The sequence below is a fragment of the Fukomys damarensis genome, unplaced genomic scaffold (genome assembly GCF_012274545.1).
Source record: "Fukomys damarensis isolate Sample0158 unplaced genomic scaffold, DMR_v1.0_HiC HiC_scaffold_32, whole genome shotgun sequence".
In the NCBI taxonomy this organism is placed as follows: Eukaryota; Metazoa; Chordata; class Mammalia; order Rodentia; family Bathyergidae; genus Fukomys; species Fukomys damarensis.
Window position 1 is genome coordinate 15,113,006 of NW_022900944.1, and position 19,407 is coordinate 15,132,412.

The window sequence follows — 19,407 nt, forward strand, 5'->3', positions numbered from 1 at the left end:
CCTGACCCTCAAAAGGATACATGTCTATCCCATTCTGCAAAATGAATTTAGTCTGTTTCAAAGAGTCACCAAAGTCTTGGCTCCAGCATTGCTGAAAAGTCCAAGTCCAAAGTCACCTCTGACTAAAGGCAAATTCTTAACTGTGAGGCACTATAAAAAAGAAAGAAGAAAATTAAACTTTTCCAACATACAAGGCCACAGGGTGAAGACTCCCATTCAAAAATGGAGGAATAGGAAAATAGAATGAAATCAGACGAAATAAAGTCCAAAACCCAGACAAAGATTAAATCCTACAGCTGTATGTGCCACCCCCAGTGCAGGTGGTGGGGAGATGTGAACTCCAAACAACTTGGGCAGCTCCCCTGCTATGATCTCGCTGGTTGGAGCCCATGTGGCCTCTCCCTTTTAGGCTAGCTCTACTCATTGTCTCAGCAGCTCTGAATGAGTAGGCATCCCAAGGACTCTCTTCTCAAATGAAAGATAAACAATTTTGCACCCTTCAGTCTTTGAAGGGTAGGGTCTTGCTGATTATTGAGATGTACTCAAAGTAACTTTCTTTTTATTCCTGTATAAAGCACTCAGTTTCTTTTTAATGCTAATCTTTCCAGCAAGCATCTTTCCTTTGCCTCAACTTTGAAGGCTCTTCTTTTCTAGAAAAATTTCCAACTTCTCATATCAGTCACCTCTGCCATTTGTTCCTGATTCTCATTGTAGACCTGGCTAGAGACAGCCGGTAATGTCCATGTCACAGTCTGAATATTTGACTTAAAATTTGTTCTGCCACTACCCTTAATCTCAATGTCCCATAAGGTCTCGGAATATGGGAAAAATGTAGACAGTTTCTGTCAAAATGTAACACATATGGCTTCAATCCAGTTGCTATTGGCAGTCCTTGTTTATAACTGAGACCTTCTGATCCTGGCCTTTACTATGGTCATCCCTGTCAGCATTCTGAGCTCTGAGCAGAATCTTTCAATAATCTCACTTACTCTGCTTACAGCATTCTAAGTCATCTCCAAGCCTTTCCAAACTCCCACAAATCAGTTCCCATGGCTTGTGAATCACATCATCAGGTATAGTTACAGTGATGATCCCACTTCTCTGGTACAAATATCTGTATTAGTCACTTTACTATCTATCAGTGGTGCAACATACCTGACGACTGCAACTTAAAGGAGGAAAGGTTTATTTTGGCTCACAGTTTTGGTAGGTTTAGTACATGGTCAGCTGACTCTAAGGCAGAAACCATATAGCAAAATAGTGGAGGAATAGCATGGTAGAGAAAGGCTGTTCACATGATAGCCAGAAAGTAGAAAGTGAGAGGAGGAGGCAAGAACAAGAATACACTCTTCCAGCTAGGTGTGGCAGCACCTGCTTATAATCTCAGCACTTGGGAGTCTGAGGCAGGAAGAGTGCCACAAGTTCAAGGCTAACCTGTTCTAGTTAGTGAATTCATGGCCAACCTGAACTACATAGCAAGACCCTTCCAAAAAAAAGTCAAAAATAGAATACACTCTCCCAAGTCATGCCCCCAGTGACTATCCCTTCCAACCAAACCCCACTCTGAATGTGAGACTTGGGAGACATTTTACATGAAAACCATAATAGAAATTTAAAATTAAGTAGTCACATAAGATAAAGAGAGAGAAAATATTTTGAAAGAGTATTTCCCAAATTTCAAAAAATAAAGGCTGAGAAGCCCAGGTGATTCTGAGTAATTGTGATAATCATAAAGAAAATCATACCTAGCTATTTCACAGTCAAAAATGCTAAACACACATACAAAAAAGTAAAAGATAGCTCTGGAAAGCACTTAAAGAATTCACAAGGGAATATGATATGACTGAAGGCTAATTTCATGAAAAATGGAGGAGAGGAGGAAAAGGAATGATATCTTGAAGCCACTGAAGAAAAACAAAACCTGTACATGCAGAAGTGTATATTCGGCAAAAATGTTGTTAAAAAATGACTATGAAATAAAGTCAGTTTTAGTTAAACAAAAGCTGAGAGAATTTACTGTTAGCAGATTTGCACCACACACACACACACACACACACACACACACACACACACACTGCTTTTAAAACATCTTTAAGTGGAGGAGTAATTAAACTGGACAGAAATTCAGATCTTGACAAAATAATGCAGCACACTAGAAATGGTAAGCAAGCAGCTTAGTGTAAAAGATTATTTTTTCTTCTTTGCTTCAGTTTTGCAATAAAAATTGATTATTTCAAACAAAAATAATAGCACTTATGTGGAATCATAACAAAGTGCAAATAGGAAAATAGCTGGAATTGTACATCTATTTCTTAAATTTTAGGTGGCGTAGTAGAATATTAATTCTGAGTATGAGGAGTAGGATAGCTGAAAACAGAAAGAGGTGTATGTGAAAAGGAGAATGGAGGAAATAAAATGCAATATAAAGTAATCTATATGCCCCAAACGAAACAAAAGGGGAACATAGAAAGGAAAAAAGATACCTTTACTATGTAGGGTGTACTTCTTTTCCTGCTTTTACTTGGTCCAAACTCACTCTACAGAGTCTGTTTCTTTACCTTCAATAAAACTTTGCTACCACTAAAAAAAAAAGAAAAATCAAACAGAAAATAAGTATAAAAGAACAGGTTTAATCTAGCCATATTAGTAATTACATTAAACGTAAATGCCCTAAACAGTAAAACTAAATAGTAGTTATTGTTATTCTGAATCAGACAAGCAAGACCAACTCTATTCCTACAAAAGAAGCACTTTAAATATTACAATACCAGTAAAAAGGAGAGGGAAAGAAGATATACGATGCAGACAGTAAACACACAGAAGTGAAAGAGAGCTATAATTATCAAAAACTGAGATTTCAAGACAAAGAATATTTCCCAGATTTAAGTAGGTACATTTCATAATTGTAAATGAGAAGTTCATCAGGAAGATATAAATCATAAATGCCTATAAACAATAAATTTTCAAAATATGAAACAAAAAACTGACACAACTAAAGAAAAAGTAGACAAATCCACAATAGTATTTTTTCAAACTTATATCACAGTAGTTAGTAAAGAATATGAGATAAAAATCAGTAAGGCTATATGAGAAATAATATAAACCATCTAGATTTAATACAAATTTATAGAAACATTATACCAAATAGTTCCAGAATACACAACCTTTTTAAGTACATGAAACAGCCACCAAATTAGACCATATCTTTGGCTCAAAAATAATGCCAATGAATTTGAAAAGATTGAGATTTTATAGAACATAATCTCTGACAATGAAAGCATTAATTTAAAAATAAAAAATCGGATATCTAGAAAATCCCCAAAAATTTGGAAATTGTACAACCAATGTCTGAATATCCCATGGATCAAAGAAGTGATCACAGAGGATAGAAAATATCTCAAAGAAAATGAAATAAAGCCACAAACTTTCCAAATTTGGGGGATGTAGATAAAGCAGTGAATAAATAGACATTTGTAGCTCTGAATGCTTATATTAGGAAACATGAAAAAATTAAAAATAAATGCACTATTTCAACCTTAACAAACTCGAAAGAGAAGAGCAAATTAAGTTAAAAGAAAGCAGAAAAATAATGAAAATAGGAACAGAAGTTAATGAAATAGAAAAATGGATAATTGATAACTAGACGATAGAGAACATTAGAAAAACCAGAAGTGTTTCTTTGAAAGATTAAAAATAAAACTGATAAGCTGGAAAAAGGAGATAAAACTGAAAATATGAGTATCAAGAAAGAAAAGAAAATACTACAAATCTTACAACCATTAAAACTATAATAAAGGAATACATTTGAACACATATATAAAATTTTAAAACTTTATTTAAAAGCAAAATCTGTCAATATACAAAGTGAAATAGAAAATTGGACTAACCTTTAACTACTTAATAAAGCCATTTTCAAAAACTTCTATTAAAAGAATTCTAGGCCCAGATGATGTCACTAGTAAATTCTACTAAATATCTAGGGAAAATAATAACAATCTGACACAAAATTTTACGGACTACATATGTAGAGGAAATAGTTCCCAACAAGTTGTATGAAGCCAAGATTACCCTGACAGCAAAATCAGACACAGGAGGCGAGAGATATCACTGAAAAGAGCAAAGTAGAGAATTCCAAAATCCCATTCCCCCATGAAAGCAACGATCAAGCTGACAAATTTACCAGAACCATTGATTTAGAACACTGAGATTTAGTCAAAAACTTAAAATAAACAGGGCAATGCTTGTTGAAGAAATTAGCTGCTACATTTCAGTAGGAGAGCATTGTGGCAATTAAACATCTCATTGTCACCCACCCAATCACCAATTCAGCAGTGGCCTTGGGGACAACAGCCCACATTCATGGTGTGACTTGTTGTCCCCAGAGAAGGAAATACAAACTTTGTGTATCGATGCAGAATAAACAGCTCAACAACTTGCCTTTGGAGTACTTACCTCACAAACTTTCTCAGGACCGCAATTGTCAATATACTAGTTGAAATCACCTTGGGCAAGGGATAACAGCCAGAGAGAGTGGCAGGCAAACCAAAACACATGGAAAGGAAGAAACTGTGCCAGGAGGTAGGTAGGAGAAAATGTGCTTTGAAAATATTATTTACTGTATACTGTGGCATTTAGAAGGCTACACACATGCCTAGGCCTGGATGTAAATACAGAAAGACCTAATAAAGCGCTAAGCTTTTATTTCTGGGTGATACCTAGACTCCATAAAATGGAAGATGGAGATGGTTACAGCAGAACTGTAAATGGAATAGCCAAGTATTGAAAGAATCCCCCAACGTAGAGCCAGTCTTAAAAGTCAGGGAGAGATTTGGGAGTAAGGGGTATTTGGGCGGTAGGTTTGGGGTTAAGGTTGTTGTTTATACAGTTTTCCTTGTTTGTTTTTAAGTTTTGGTGCTGGTTCTGAGTATTTAAGGAAAGCATATTCAAATCACTAACCAACTACTGAACTAACAGAACTGAAATCTCAGTAACCACAGGATAAAGAACACAGGATAAAGATATTTACCAAACACTTTTCAGACAAATCATTCAACAATTAATTACAAGCAACAATAAATTCTTATATGAGAAATCCAAAATATAAATAAAGAGCAAAATAAAAGGTAGGTATAGATAGATAGATTTTGCTCGAAGGACATCAAGAAACAGAGGGGAGAGGGAAAGGTTACAATGCTTTGAGTATATGTGTCATGAATACAAGGAATGTAATCATTATGGAAAAGCAAACATGTACTAATAAAAACTGACAAAAAGAAAATATGACCAAACTATACGCTGTGTGTAAGAAACTCAGATTAGATACAAATACACAAACAGGTTAAGAGAAGACAGATGGAAAAGATTCTCCATGCACATAGTAACAAAAAAAGAGTTGAATGGTAAATGAGCATCAGACAAAATACACTCCAAGTCAAAAACTGTTACAAGAGACAAAGAAAGACCTTAGACTGATAAACAGTCAAACCATCAAAATGATGTAACAATCCAAAGCATCTCTAGCGGTGGGGAGCCTACGTCACGGCACATGTGCTGCAGTGGGCTATTTTCATCATTGAAAGCTCTAAAATGTTCACCATCACTAAAGCACACCTAAAATGGAGGATATAAACATTGACAGAATTGAAGGGGGAAGTAATGGTTAGAGACTTCAATGCACAACTATCAGTAGGAGCTAAAATGACTAGAAAGTATATCAATAAGAAACTAAACGATTTGGACAATATTATCAACTAATTAGGTCTCACAGACATACACAAACACTCACCTCCACTCCAGGACAGAGGAATACGCATCCTACTGAAGTTCATGCGGAACATTCTCTAGAGTTTACCTGATGTTCAGTCAAAAACACCACATCTTAATAAATTTTAAAAGATTAAAATCACAGAAAATATCTTCTTTGGGATGATGCTAAGAATCATTAATGAAGCAAAGCTGGAAATTCCACAAAATTAAAGAAGAACAACAACAAAACCACTTTTTAAAAAAAGGCCAAAGGAAAAAAAAATCAAAAGGAAGACTAGAAATTACTTTTTGACAAATGAAGATGAAAATAAGTCTTCCAAAATGTATGCGATGTGGCACAAACAATCTCAAGGGAAATTTATGCATGTAAATATCAACATTAAAAAAGAAGAAAGATCTCAAATCAATAATAATTTGCCAGCTTAAGAAAGTGGAAAAAGAAGAGAAAACCACATCTAAGGCTAGCATAGGAAATGAAATAATAATAATTTCAAAACAGAATAAGATAAAATAGAGAATAGAAAAACAATAAAGAATCAATAATATAAAAATTAGTTCTTTGAAAGAATTAGCAAAACTAACAAATCTTTAGTTACACTGACAAATTATTTAAAACACAGAATATACAAATAACTAAATCGTAAATGTAAGTAGTGACTTTTTACTGACCTTATAGGGGAAAATGAATTAAAAAGGGATAAAATGAACAACTGTATGCCAAATAGACCTGGATAAAATGGACAAATTCCTAGAAGTATAAAAATCATCTAAACTTGGGCTGGGAATTTAGCTCAGTGTTACCACATCTGCCTCACACGCACAAGGTCCTGAGTTCAATCCCCAGTGAAAAAAAAAAAAAAATATATATATATATATATATTTATTTATCTAAGCTGATTCAAAAAATAGAAATTTCAACAGATCTATAACAAGTAAAGAAATTAAATCAATAATAGAAACCTCCCATCAGAAGAAATCCAGGATTAAATTAGATCCCCTGGTGAATTCTTACAAACATTTTAAGAATCATTACTAATCCTTCTCAAACTCTTCCAGAAATTTGGAAAGAACATTTCCTTACTTCTTCTATGAGGTCACCATTACTTTGATACTAAAGCCAGACAAAAATATCACAAGAAAAAAAAAACTAGAGTAATATACCTTACCAATATAGATGAAAATACCCTCCACAAAATAATAGCAAACAAAATCCAGCAACATATTGAAAAGATTATGCACCATGACCAAGTGGGATTTATTCCTAGAAGGCAAGGGTGGTTCAACATATGGAAATCAATTAATGTAATATGCCACATAAACAGAAGGAAGAGGGTAAACCACACAATCATCTCAACTAATGATGCATAAAAGGCATTTGACATGATCCAACATGCTTTCATAATATAAAGTAGGAAGACAAAAGAACTTCCTCAACCAATTAAAAAGACATCTATGAGAAACCCACAGCTAACATGATAATTAATTTTGAAAAACTTCAAGCTTTCCCCCTAAGATCAGGAAGAAGAGAAGCATTCCTGATTTTAACACTTCTATTCGACACTGAAATAGTTCTATTCAGAGAAATTAGGCAAAATAAATAAATGCAATTGGATTGGAAAAAAGAAGTAAATGTATCTTTATCTACAGATGACATGATATGTAAACAGTGGTACCTTGGTTCATGAACTTAATTTTTTCCATGATTCTGGTGGCAAACCAAATTGGATGAGAATCTAATAAAATTTTTCCATAAGGTCAACATTGAGCCTAACCACTGCATTTGATTTTGTTCTCATCCATTTCAGTTTGTGACCAAAAACATGGAAAAAATTACAGTAAGTTCATGAGCAGAGGTACTACAATAGATATATAGATATATAGTCATTTGCAGGAAAATGGATGGAAATGAACAAACAAAACTCATTAAATAAAATAAGACAGAGTCAGAAAGACAAAGTATTGCATTTTTTCTCTAATATGTGAAATTAAAAACATGACACGAAAGTAGAAGAGAGATTATTATTAGAGATGAGAAAGGTAAGGGAGGGGACACAAGTAAGGGTCAATTGAGGGAATCAAATCAAGAGGATCAAAATATGTTATGTACATGCATAAAATCCCACATTGAAACTCAATATTTTGTCAAATTAATAGGAACTAATAGAATTTTTTTTTAATTTTAAAAATAAATAGAAATGTTTCTGTGAACTAATGAATAAAATGAAAATTAAGAAACAATTGTTATTGGCATGAAAAAGAATAAGATATTTAGTAATAAAATCAACGACAGAGGCATAAGACTTATACATTAAAAACTATATGAAACATTGCTTGAAGAAATAAAATAATTCCTAAATAAATGGAAAGACATCTCACATTTGTGTTGGAAGGCTTAATATAATTTAAATTAAAATTTTATGTAAAAGAATTTACAGTTAATACAATCTCTATCAAAATCCCAATGGCCTTTTGTGAAAAAAAATTTAAAAGCTGACCTAAAATTTATATGTAATTCAAGACCCTAAAACAAACTTTTAAAAAAAAAGAATAAAATTGGAATTCATTTTTCCCTATTACAAAATTTTCTACAAAGCTCCAGTAATCAAAACAGTGGATATTGCCATAGGATAAACATATAGATCAATTGAATAAAACAAGTATTATCTATAATAAAAAACATGGAAATAAAACCATATATCTATGGTCAATTGTTTTAACAAGGATACCAAGATAATTTTAATGGAAGAAAGGATAGTCTTTTAATAAATGTGCTGGAACTTTTCTGCATGTAAAAGATTAAGTTGGAAATATGCTTCTCACCATATTTTAAAATCAACTCAAAATGAATCAAAGATGAAAACGTGGGAACTAAAACAAATTCTTAGGAGAAAACATAGGGGTAAATCTTCATGGACTTGGATATGATCACTGCTCCTTAGATATGATTCCAAAAGCACAAGAAACACAAGAAAAATTAATAAATTGGAATTCATCAAAATAAATTTTTGGGTCAACAAACACTATCAAGTGAATGAACAAAAATATAAGAAAAAGTTGCAAATCGTGTATCTGCTAATGTTTCGTAACCAGTATCTGTTACCTTTGAATGCAGTAGCCAAAGAACAATTTAAAGAGCCGGATCTAGCTCAGTGGGGCTACCATCTGCGTCGAAAGTGCAAGGAACCAAGTTCTATCCCCAGTACCAAAAAAAAGAACAATTTAAAATGTGGACAAAGGACTTGGATAGATGTTTTTCTAAAGAAGATAATACAAAATTTCAACAAGCACATGAAGTAATAATGTTTAATGGCATTAGTCATAAGAATGCAAAACAAAACACAATGAGCTATTAATTCATACCAATAGATTGACTATAATAAAATAAATAGAAAATAAGTTAACAATAAATTAATGAAAATGTGGAGAAATTGCAGCTATGAAGTCTGCTGATGGGAATATAAAATGGTGCAGTCACTTCAGGAAGCAGATCAGTAGTTTCTCAATAAGTTAAACATGAAAACAACCATATGACTCAGCAATTCCACTTTTAGGCATACACTCAAGAAAACTGAAAATAGATGTCCAAACAAAGGCTTGTACGTAAATGTTCACAGCAGCACTATTCACAATGGCAAATGGGTCAAAATTGCCAAATGTTCCTCAAACGATGAACCCATTCCAGCTACACAGAATGAGTCCCAAAGCTTGCTTACTAGTATAACATATTCAACCTGTTCAATGAACCCAATCTGTCACTTCAGAACAGAATGCCAATTGTGTTAAAGCCAGAAGACAAAGTGGCTACATTCAAAGCCAGACTGGAATCACAGAAGTGATGAGTGAGTATTGAGATTTGAGATTTTTTAAAAATATATACTGGGATCTAACTCAGGACCTTGTGCTTTTGAGAGCCAGGCAGTGGAGCCACTGAGCTAAATCCCCAGCCCAAAATGTCTTTTTTTTTTTTTCCTGTATTGAGGATCGAACTCAGGACCTTGTGCTTGTGAGGCAGACACAGCACAACTGAGCTAAAACCCCAGCCCAGGAGATTTTTGATATGTTTCAAATGTCAGCAGAGATTTTGAAAGAGTCTGAGCCAAGAGTGGTGTGTGATCACCTACAAGGGCATGTGTTTTCATGTGGTTGATCATTTTAATCACAATATGCAAAACACTGTTAAACCCAGGTGACATTTTTTGGCTAATATAGTGTGCAGACCCACATTCAGAAGTGGCTTCTTTGACCCGAGTAGGGAAAGGAGAAAGCTGTGCAGCCGTGGCAGCTGCTCCACCTGTGCAGACACTGATACAGAATGACCAGTCCAGTTTTCCTGATGTGCCATCATTCAAAGTCTTCTTGCAGCTGTGGTGCTGGTTGGCAACAGGAGTGCACAGAGGATATCACCATTCACATCCTCCAGAAAAATGTTTTTTAAAAAAAGAACTGTTGCCTTGTTGTCAACATAAGCAGACTCATCAATCTGGATTGTATACTATGGTGACTCATTAATCCTCTAGCAATTGTCCCTCAATATCCTCTACTGTTTCACCAATTTATCTAGCTTTGGTGCCAGCCAAAGGAGGAGCATGTGCCACTTTTTGAACTGTGGCCTCTCCTAAAAGTTCACAGTGAATGTCCTCAGCACCAAGTAGGATCAACTCTTCAACAATAGCAAAGGGCTTCTTAGCTTTAGCAATGCAGTTAGGCACTAAAAGTGATCCTCTTGGTGCAGACAAATTTGATTAATTAGTGGTGGCTTCCAATAATTCTTTCTGTTCATGTTCATGCTTTTCTTTCTTTCTTTTTTTTTTTCTTTTTTTTTTCTTTTTTTTTTTTTTGATGGTTTTACTTTATTAGTGGTGGCTTCCAATAATTCTTTCTGTTCATGTTCATGCTTTTCTTTCTTTCTTTTTTTTTTTCTTTTTTTTTTCTTTTTTTTTTTTGAGACAGGGTCTCACTATGTAGTTCAGACTGCTCTGGAACTCACTGTGTAGCCCAGGCTGGTCTCGAACTCACAGCAATCCTCCTGACTCAGCCTCCCGAGTGCTGGGATTACAGGCATGCGCCACCACACCCAGCCTGTTTTTCTTTCTTTAAAAAATTAAACTCCAAAGCCTTATCTTTTAATGTAGTATTCCTGGACCCATGTAGAAAGCAGTTCTGAAGGATTTCTGGCTTTACTGGATAGCCAGTCACCATATATTATACAAAGAGGCCTAAGAGGATGTGAATCACCTGTTTCGATGAACTCATAATTTAAATAGGAAACTTAGTATTTTTTTTGAAATTTAATTTTCTTTTTGTTGGCAGCCTTAGAGTCTTTGGCTGTCTCATCATTGGGTCTTCTCTCCTTTCAAAGAAGCTCTCTAGTAATGTTTGGTTTTTTACTCATTTTGGCCAGGGATAGTTTGTAAGCTTAGTGATACTGTGCGTGAGAAAAGTGCATAGTACAAAAAACAGGTGCAGACAGGAGTGGTAAATAAAATAATGAGTAGACCACACACATGGACTAAAATAAGTGTCAGATTCTGCCACCAGAAACAGCTATACAACTGAAGCACATCAATTCTCTTGCCACTATAAAGCTTGTGAAAGATGCAGCTTGTCCTTGCGTCTCACTGATAGGGTTTTCATATGAGTCTGCCAGCAGTTGATTTATTACATTTTCTGTGCAGTCAAATGTCTCTGCTAATGTCAGTCTGTATTTGCAGCCACTCCCCAGTGCTAGCATCACCACCTCAGCTCCTCCTGAGGAGCATGCAACCTAGATTCCGCTCATGTAGAGTTCACAGTAGGATCTGAATTAAAATTGAATGCTTCTGTTGGTCTGACAGCCGGTGGTGCTCAGATGGTAATGCAAACAATAGGAAGCAGGTGTTTAAAATAGATGATGTTTCACTTGCTCATGTGCTGCTTACCTCCTGCTACGTGGCACAGCTCCTACCAGGTCACGGACTGATACCAGTTCATGGCATGGAGATTGAAACCCTGAACTATAGAACTTAATTTTTGCCTTTCTTGGCTTCGATGCTATAGTCATATTCTTTTCTATCTTCCAGTTCCTTCCTTTTACAATATTTACCCTATGCCATTGTATCTTGAGATCATGTAACTTATGTTTTATTTCTACAGGGATTCACAGTTAAGAGTTTGCCTTGTCTCTCAGAAGAGACTTGGACTTTCAAAAAATGCTAGAACTGTTGAGATTTGGGGAAAGGGATTATTGTGTTTTCAGTTGTATGCAAGACAGTGGTATCATGTGAAATTATGATCTTGTGTTTATGTGAGGATTAAATATGGTTCAAGGAGATGTGTTTGGATGTCAGGTTGACAAGGGACAGGATGTGATGGTTAACCTTGAATGTGTCGAGTTGATTGGCTCGGGAGCTGCCTAGGGGCTTAATGGAACACACTTCTGGGTATGTCTAGTGGGTCACAGAGTGTGACCTTGGGTACTATATGTGGTCCATCTCCCCTTCCTCTCTGGTGCTCTTCCCCTGTTCTGCTTTCCAGCAATCTTGAATTAAACACCTTTGCTCCATCATGCCCTTCTGCCTTGACGTTCTTGCCTTGGATCCAGTAAATCATGGACTGGATCTCCGGAAACCATAAGCTAAATTAAATCTCTGTTTTAAATTGTGTGTGTTGGGTACTGTATTCCAGAAATAGGAAAGCTGACTAATAAAATGCCAAACCCTGGGTCTAGTGACACCACATTCTTCCTTTGAAATTGGCCATCATGGGAATAAACACAATGGAAATCAGCCAACATCACAAAGCAGGGCTTGATTTATCATTTTGTTGATTGTTTAGTCCTAGGAAATTATAAAGAAAATGTTAATAATGCATATTAAACTTAAAGTGTGTGGCATCTAACACTGTTATATCATTCAGCGGTGCAAAATTCTGAAAATATTTTTCTAATATTCAATTCAACAAGAAGTCTTTCATACCATTAAAATGTGTGAAAAGTTAATACACCTTTTGGTTATTTCATTTTTATCTGCCTCATTGATGAAAATGAAAATATCAACAAGCATTCATGTCACAACTACACTTATTCATCATTTGCAGCCATAGATTGTCCATGAATGAGAGAGTTCAGCAAAAATCAACAAAAATGTCCTGGAAGAATCAGCTGGCTATATGACCCTGTACTTTATTTGTAAATTGGGTGCTATGTTCCTATTAGTAAATTGGATAATTTATTTATATACATACACATATATGCATACAATTATTTTCTTCAGATCAGCTATTAAACATTTATAAGCATATTACTGATCTTGTTTTCATCTCAGGGCATGCATGTAATAACATATATTATAAATGTTTCCCAGAAAAATTAAGTAATTTGCTCAACATCTGAGCTATTCTCAAAGCTCAGGCTTTTGCCCATCACATGCTAGGGGCACCTCCTTCCAACTTGCATATCTTACAGCCATGGAATTCCATACTAGAGGTATAATGCTAAGTGAATCACATAAGCCCGTGCTTCTCACACTCCCATTTTACAGTGAGGAAAACTGAGTCTCCCAGCAGGGCAAGAGTCTCCCCCAAAGTCAGCAGATGGTCAGTGCCACAGAGGGGACATGTTCTCATTAGGAGCTTCGCCTCTGCTCTTGTAGACACTCAGGGAGGGATTTGCTGGCTTCTTTCCCTCCCCACTCACTATCCTCCAAGCACCCAGGCAGCCTGCCACAGAAAGGCACCCAACAAATGTTCCCAGGGAAGCCACAGTGTCGTACTGTACATACTTAGGCTATGGGACATCAAACTATTTTCCCTAAATCACATAAAATTCTCCCAAGCCTGCATCCAGCTAACATGGAGAAAACTCACTTTCCACTGTTCTTGGCTCAGTAAGAGAAGAGCCCAGGACTCACTGGGGCCCAGAAAATGGGAAGAAGAAGCTCTCTGGTTGCCCCCTTACTAGGTTGCCCTGTGGCCTCGCTGGGAGTCATTCTAGGTGTGGCAGGCTTCAGCCTCTAGGTAACCCAGGCTAGCAGATATGCCCAGACATGAGACCAGCTGCATACACACATGTTCACACGCCTCTAAACACTGATACCGGCACAGAGAAACTCACATGCACAATCTGCTCCTGCAGCACAGACTCCCACCCTCAGCACCCTGGACACACACCGAGCTAGAGATCCCAAACACACACCTCACAGACACATTGACACAGCCACCCCCAAGCACAGATGTGTTTTTGGTGACTCCACACTCTCACACACAATGACCCAGGCACAGACGTGTGCTGAGGTTCCCACACAAACACACATGCATACTCACAAAGATATGCACACCTCCTTAGACACACATCGTCACCCTCAAGCAAGGGTGACACAGGCCGTACATTCACACAGACAACACACTCCCACATGGGCTGACAGGCCTGCAGAGACAGACATGTGCTCGCACCTAGACAGCACAAACACACACACCCAGCCTTACGCAAAAATGCAGAGGAGTTTGCACACCCTAATACACAGCGGGACACCAGCACACACTGCACACTCTCGGAGGAGCAGGCAGCGTGGATTCTCACGTGCATGTGCACACTGTGTGCGCCCCGGCCCGCAGACAGCCAGAGCCTGCCTGTTCCCTGGTCCATGCTGCCACACAGTGGAGAGAGCAGCTGCCTCCTCACAGCCCAACCCAGCTGTGGCTGTCACATGGATGACAACACAAAAATGTAGCTTGGGTGTTGGGGGGTAGTGAGGAAGGGAAGGGGCAGAAGATGAAATAATAATACTGCTGGGTTTGTTCATTTCGGTGATAATTAGCGGTGCATTCACGCCGCCTCACCGGCCGCTCCCGGCTGATCCTGCGTGATGGATGCCTGGTGGTGCTGAATGCAAATTAGCATAATTTCATTACCGAGGGACCCGTGAAAAGGTTCAATTATAGAGCAATCTCATTAATACCAGGGCTTGTTAAACTAATAGAAAGAGACAGGCCCCGCAGCTCCAAGAGGGAGACAGGGGCTCAGAATGCAATTAATTGCAAGACTCCCATACCTAGGCCACGCCTCCCTCCCCAGGACCCCCGCCAGTGCCCTATGCACATGGGTTCCTAAAGGAACAGGGGCCCTGGCCTCCAACATCCAGACCCCGCACAGGACACCTGTCAGAAGCAGAGGATCAAGCTGCATCCACAGTCACTAAGTGTCTAGGTCAATGTTACAGACACGAGGGAGATGGAGGCCATGGTAAGGAAGTGACTTGCCCAATGCAGCCAACAGCAGGGGGACATTCAGGAGCAGCGAGGAGGTGAGGCTCACCCCCATGACACAGAGCCCCTCAGGAACCTTTCAGCTGTGACTTAGGTCCTCCACTAGTATCATTCATGTTAGCCTGCAACTCCTAGAGACGGGAATTGTGTCAGGGCCATGAGCCACCGAAGCCTTGAGCCATTTGAGGAAAAAGCTCAGCATCATTCCCTTCATGCCACTTCCCTCCCCTCCCCGCTGCCAGTGTACCAGCTGAGAAACTAGAGACTTGAAGAGACAGCTCCTCTCCTCCTCAAACTCTGAGGAATTGGGTGGAAATGCTGGCTCCTTCTGCCTCTGGCATAAGATCTCTTGGGAATGCTACAATCACCTGCTTATCTGACTCTAACAAAAGTGGGTCACGCTGGGCACTCAACCTGAACCACCCTCCCCAAGCAGCCATCTGCAATGACCTCAGCTCTCTTCTCAACCCTGGCATTGCACACACACTGAGTTGGGTCATATGACTTTGCTGTGTTTTTTATCACCTCTGTAATATTTAATTTTTTTCTGCAATTGTAAGTAAAACAGCACAAGTCCCAAAATACCCCCAAGCTGGAGAATGACTCACACTGTATATTACTGAACACATAAAAATATGCAGTGACTCAGAAGGGCCTAGCAGAAGTGACAAACCCCACAAAAGGGCCCATTGTTCATATTTTAAAGGTAAAGGGGGAGGGAGCAACGTAACTGCAGACTCAGGGCTTGGGTCACTGACGTTTGTCAAATGGCCCTTCCATCCTTGGTGTGCGTTGGTTCTCCTTAATGAAGCCAGATAATGTCATAGTAAGAGAAAGCCTACTGCAGACCTTAATCTCTTGCCAAGTGGGGTGGGGACAGGAGACCCTCAGAAGCAGCTGGCCTCCAAGGCCCCAAAAAGCTGGAGGGACACCACAAAGCTATAGACTTTTTGACCAGGATGACACTCCCTCCCCCTGCAGGGGCCATGTCAGAACACAGAGGAAGGACACAAGGATAAAACAAGAGCTCAGGGACCCATGGCCCTGGTTCCTATGATGATGGTGAGTGGTGGTTCCCTACAGTGACATGATGGGACATCAGGAAGGGCTCTGTGGGGCTGCACAATGGCAGGGGCCTAGAAAACCTCCTAGTGCTAGGAAGGGCTCTGGGGGCAGCAGGAGATGCTTCTAGCATTGCCTGACCAAGAAACAGAGGGGATATAGTCCTCAAAGTCAGAAAGCTCCCCACTAGAAGCCCTGAAAACCATAACAGAGAATGTGGGGTGCAGAGAGGGCGTGTGAGTGAAATCCTTATCAGGGCAGAAAGTCAATAGAGACCGTCCCAAACTGATAAATAGGAAATAGTGGCAGACAGGCATTACTCAGAGATGGGGGCATGGCGGACAGCTAATATGGAGGCCCGCTGGGAGGTGGATGGGCAGGGTAGGGGTGAAGATTGAAGGTGGGAAGCTGGGCTTCATGTAGGAACCAAACAGTGCTATTTTAAGTATTTTGTCAAAGAGCCTTTGTTTATGCTCCTCACTATGCCTCTAATTCAAGCAGTCCCTGAGGACCAGTAGGAGAGGGAGTGGAGTGTGGCCTGTATGTATTGTATACACACTCGCCCCCTATGCCCTGCACCCTGCAAATCACTACCCTACTGAAGAGACAGTGGACCAATCTGTCTTCCGTTTGGACCCCAAATTTTGTCATCTGCAAAATAAGAAGCTCAAGTGAGAATGGCTCTCTTTTGACAGTCCCCTTTGGGGACAACAGAGTCTAAAGTCAAAGGACCCCAATTCTGCTCTGCTTCTGCCACTCCCTAGCTATGTAACTTTGAACAAGTCACTCACCCTCTCTGTGTCTTTCTCCCTTCTAAGGCAAGCAGGCACATGGGTGCTTATCCATGGGCTTACTGCCATTGAATCCTTGATTCAGGCCCTCTGGATTCATAAGACACACCTCTGCCTACACTTTTCATTGTCTCCCTTCCCTCTCTCCCACCCCTACCCTCAGTGAGCAATGGCAAGAAGTAAACTAAAAGCTTGAACTACAGTGAAGGACCAAGAGATGGCAAGGGCAAGACCAGGAAGGGAGATGCCCAGGAGACAATGAGCACATGTACAGTGAAGAAAGGGCAGCAAAGATGACTAGGGCCACTCAAACTCTTTGGGCTATAACAGAAACTCATTCAAACTGGTTCAAGCAAAAAGGAGTCAACTGGTTTATTTCATTGGGAGCCTAATACCATCTTCAGACATGGCTACATCCAGAAGTTCAAACAGTGACCATAAGAACCTGCCTTCCTTTCCCTTCTAAGCTCTGCTCTTCTCTGTATTAGCATCAACCCCAGGAAGTCTTGTTCAAAGTGATGGGAAAGATGGTCTTTGTGATCCTCTAGCTTCTGATGTCAGAAGCTCCTCCGTCTCCCAGCCTCCCTAGCATCTCCCCAAAAGGAACGCTGATTGGTCCTCTTTAATCATGTGTGTAGTTCTGGTCCAGTCACTTCTCTCAGGCAGATGAGGCATCTTGATTGGCCAACTGGGGTCACCTGACCTGCCTTATGCGAAGAAGCTGGTCTTTTGATTGTCAGACACCCATGACACACCCTGGGAATCACATGAAAGATGGAATAAATAGTCCCTCAAAAAGGGAGAGGGAGAAACAAGGAACAAATACATAACAGCCACTTCCTCTTCTTATCCTGGAGTGGGGTTTGAGGGAGGAGGGCAAGAACTGTGGAGGTGGAGCAGGCAGCAGGATAAGCATCAGAGACCTGCAGCAAGACAGGGGATTGGGTTGAGTCTGCAGGTGGAGAACATGAGTGGTGGGGAGCTGGGGCTCCAAGGGCATTTCACAGTTTGGAGGTCAGGGCCGCAGCCCAACCAGATCCTGAGTCCCTGAGTTCCAAGATCATATGTCCCTGAGAAAGGCAAGTGGGACTCTGTAGGCCCTGGTCTCAGGTCCCCAGCCCCTGCTGGGCATCTTGATGAGAAAGATGAGGAAGAGATTCCCAGCAACCATTCCCTGCTGCTTCAATGAGACTCCTCTCCCATCACCACCCACTGCCAAGGTTGCAGCTCTTCCTGCCTCCAATCTTGGGTGGAAGAGGATCCCAATGGAGGATCCTGTTTAATGGGTGCTCACGACCTGTAGGCACTTCAGCTGCATAATCTCATTTCTTCCTTAGTTCAGATCTGACATCCCCATCGTGTAGAAAAGGGAATCAAGGCTCAGAGAGGATAAATAACCTGCCTACAATCACATAGGATCAACCCTCAAAGCCTATTCTCTAGGTTCTGCTTTATTTTTAATTATGTTTTTATTTACTTAATCCAATATTTATATAGCTTTTACTGAGCCAGAAATTCTCCAGAGCACTGGAGCAGGCACCATCCTATTCAATCTTCATTAAGTCCTATCTTGCTGATAAGGACATTGAGGTACAGAGAAATTAAGCAACTCGTGCAAGGCCATACAGCTAGTAAATGGCAGGGCTGTGGCCCCCAGCACATCCTGCAGAATCTGAACCTATGCGATACCTGATCAAGTCCCTGGGGAACTAGCTGGTGCCCCTCTGAGCTCAGCTCTAATCCCAGCCAGACAGCACCGTGACACAGTGAGCTTTTGCTGCATGGCTTCCACCTGGCAGCTGGAGGCACAACAGGGAACTCAGTGCACAGCCTGCCCCAAAGTCCCTGAGAGGCCTGGAACCAACATTCGCATTGCCTCAGCATCTTCGCCTTTAAAGGGGCTCAGATTTGAGCAAAGGCACTTTGAGGCGTGAGGAGAAAGGGTCAGGAACCACAGAGGAAAACAGAGATCCACACAGCAGAGCCTGGTCGGCACACGCGGCTGGGCCACCAGCACGGCACAGTAAGGTGCGGGTCTCCTGCTGGGAAAGCACAGGACCTCAGGACTGGGTTTCGGCAGCTCTCTGCAGTTCCCTCTGACCTTCCCCAGGCCATGCGGGAGCTCAGGGTTCCCCAGCTTTTCCTTCCTCCAGGACAGAGGGAAGGGGGCAGTAGGGAAGAAACTGTTTGGAGATGAACATGTTGCTGCTTCTTCCCCTAAGAATGTCCCAGCAGAACCAAAGCCCTTCTTGCCACCAGCCTCACACTCACACTTGCCATGGCTCCCAGGTCCCCCACAGAACACCTACATACCCCCAGCTGACCTTGCAGCCTCCCCGCTTCTCCAGGCCGTGCCAACGTGCCTACCCCTGGCCTGCTCCCCTTGGGATATTTGGTCTGGGCCTCCTACACAGCTCTACTCTACACACCGCGCACAACCCCCACCCCACCACCACCGCTCACTGCTGCTGCTGCCCCAGACCCCAACTCCCTCCAAAGCCTCCCAAGCCAGCTGCAGGCCAAGGGCTGCTAGGCTTTTCACCCACCC

The 19,407-nt window shown here is 40.2% G+C and overlaps 1 long non-coding RNA gene across 1 annotated transcript in view; it reads right to left on the bottom strand.

Moving 5' to 3' along the window:
- Positions 1-17,322: 17,322 nt before the first annotated feature.
- LOC104865661 overlaps positions 17,323-19,407 on the bottom strand; it is a 14,767-nt gene continuing 12,682 nt past the window's right edge. The window contains exon 3 of the long non-coding RNA XR_781234.1: positions 17,323-17,615. This is a non-coding gene — a long non-coding RNA (uncharacterized LOC104865661). The remainder of the gene's footprint in view (positions 17,616-19,407) is intronic.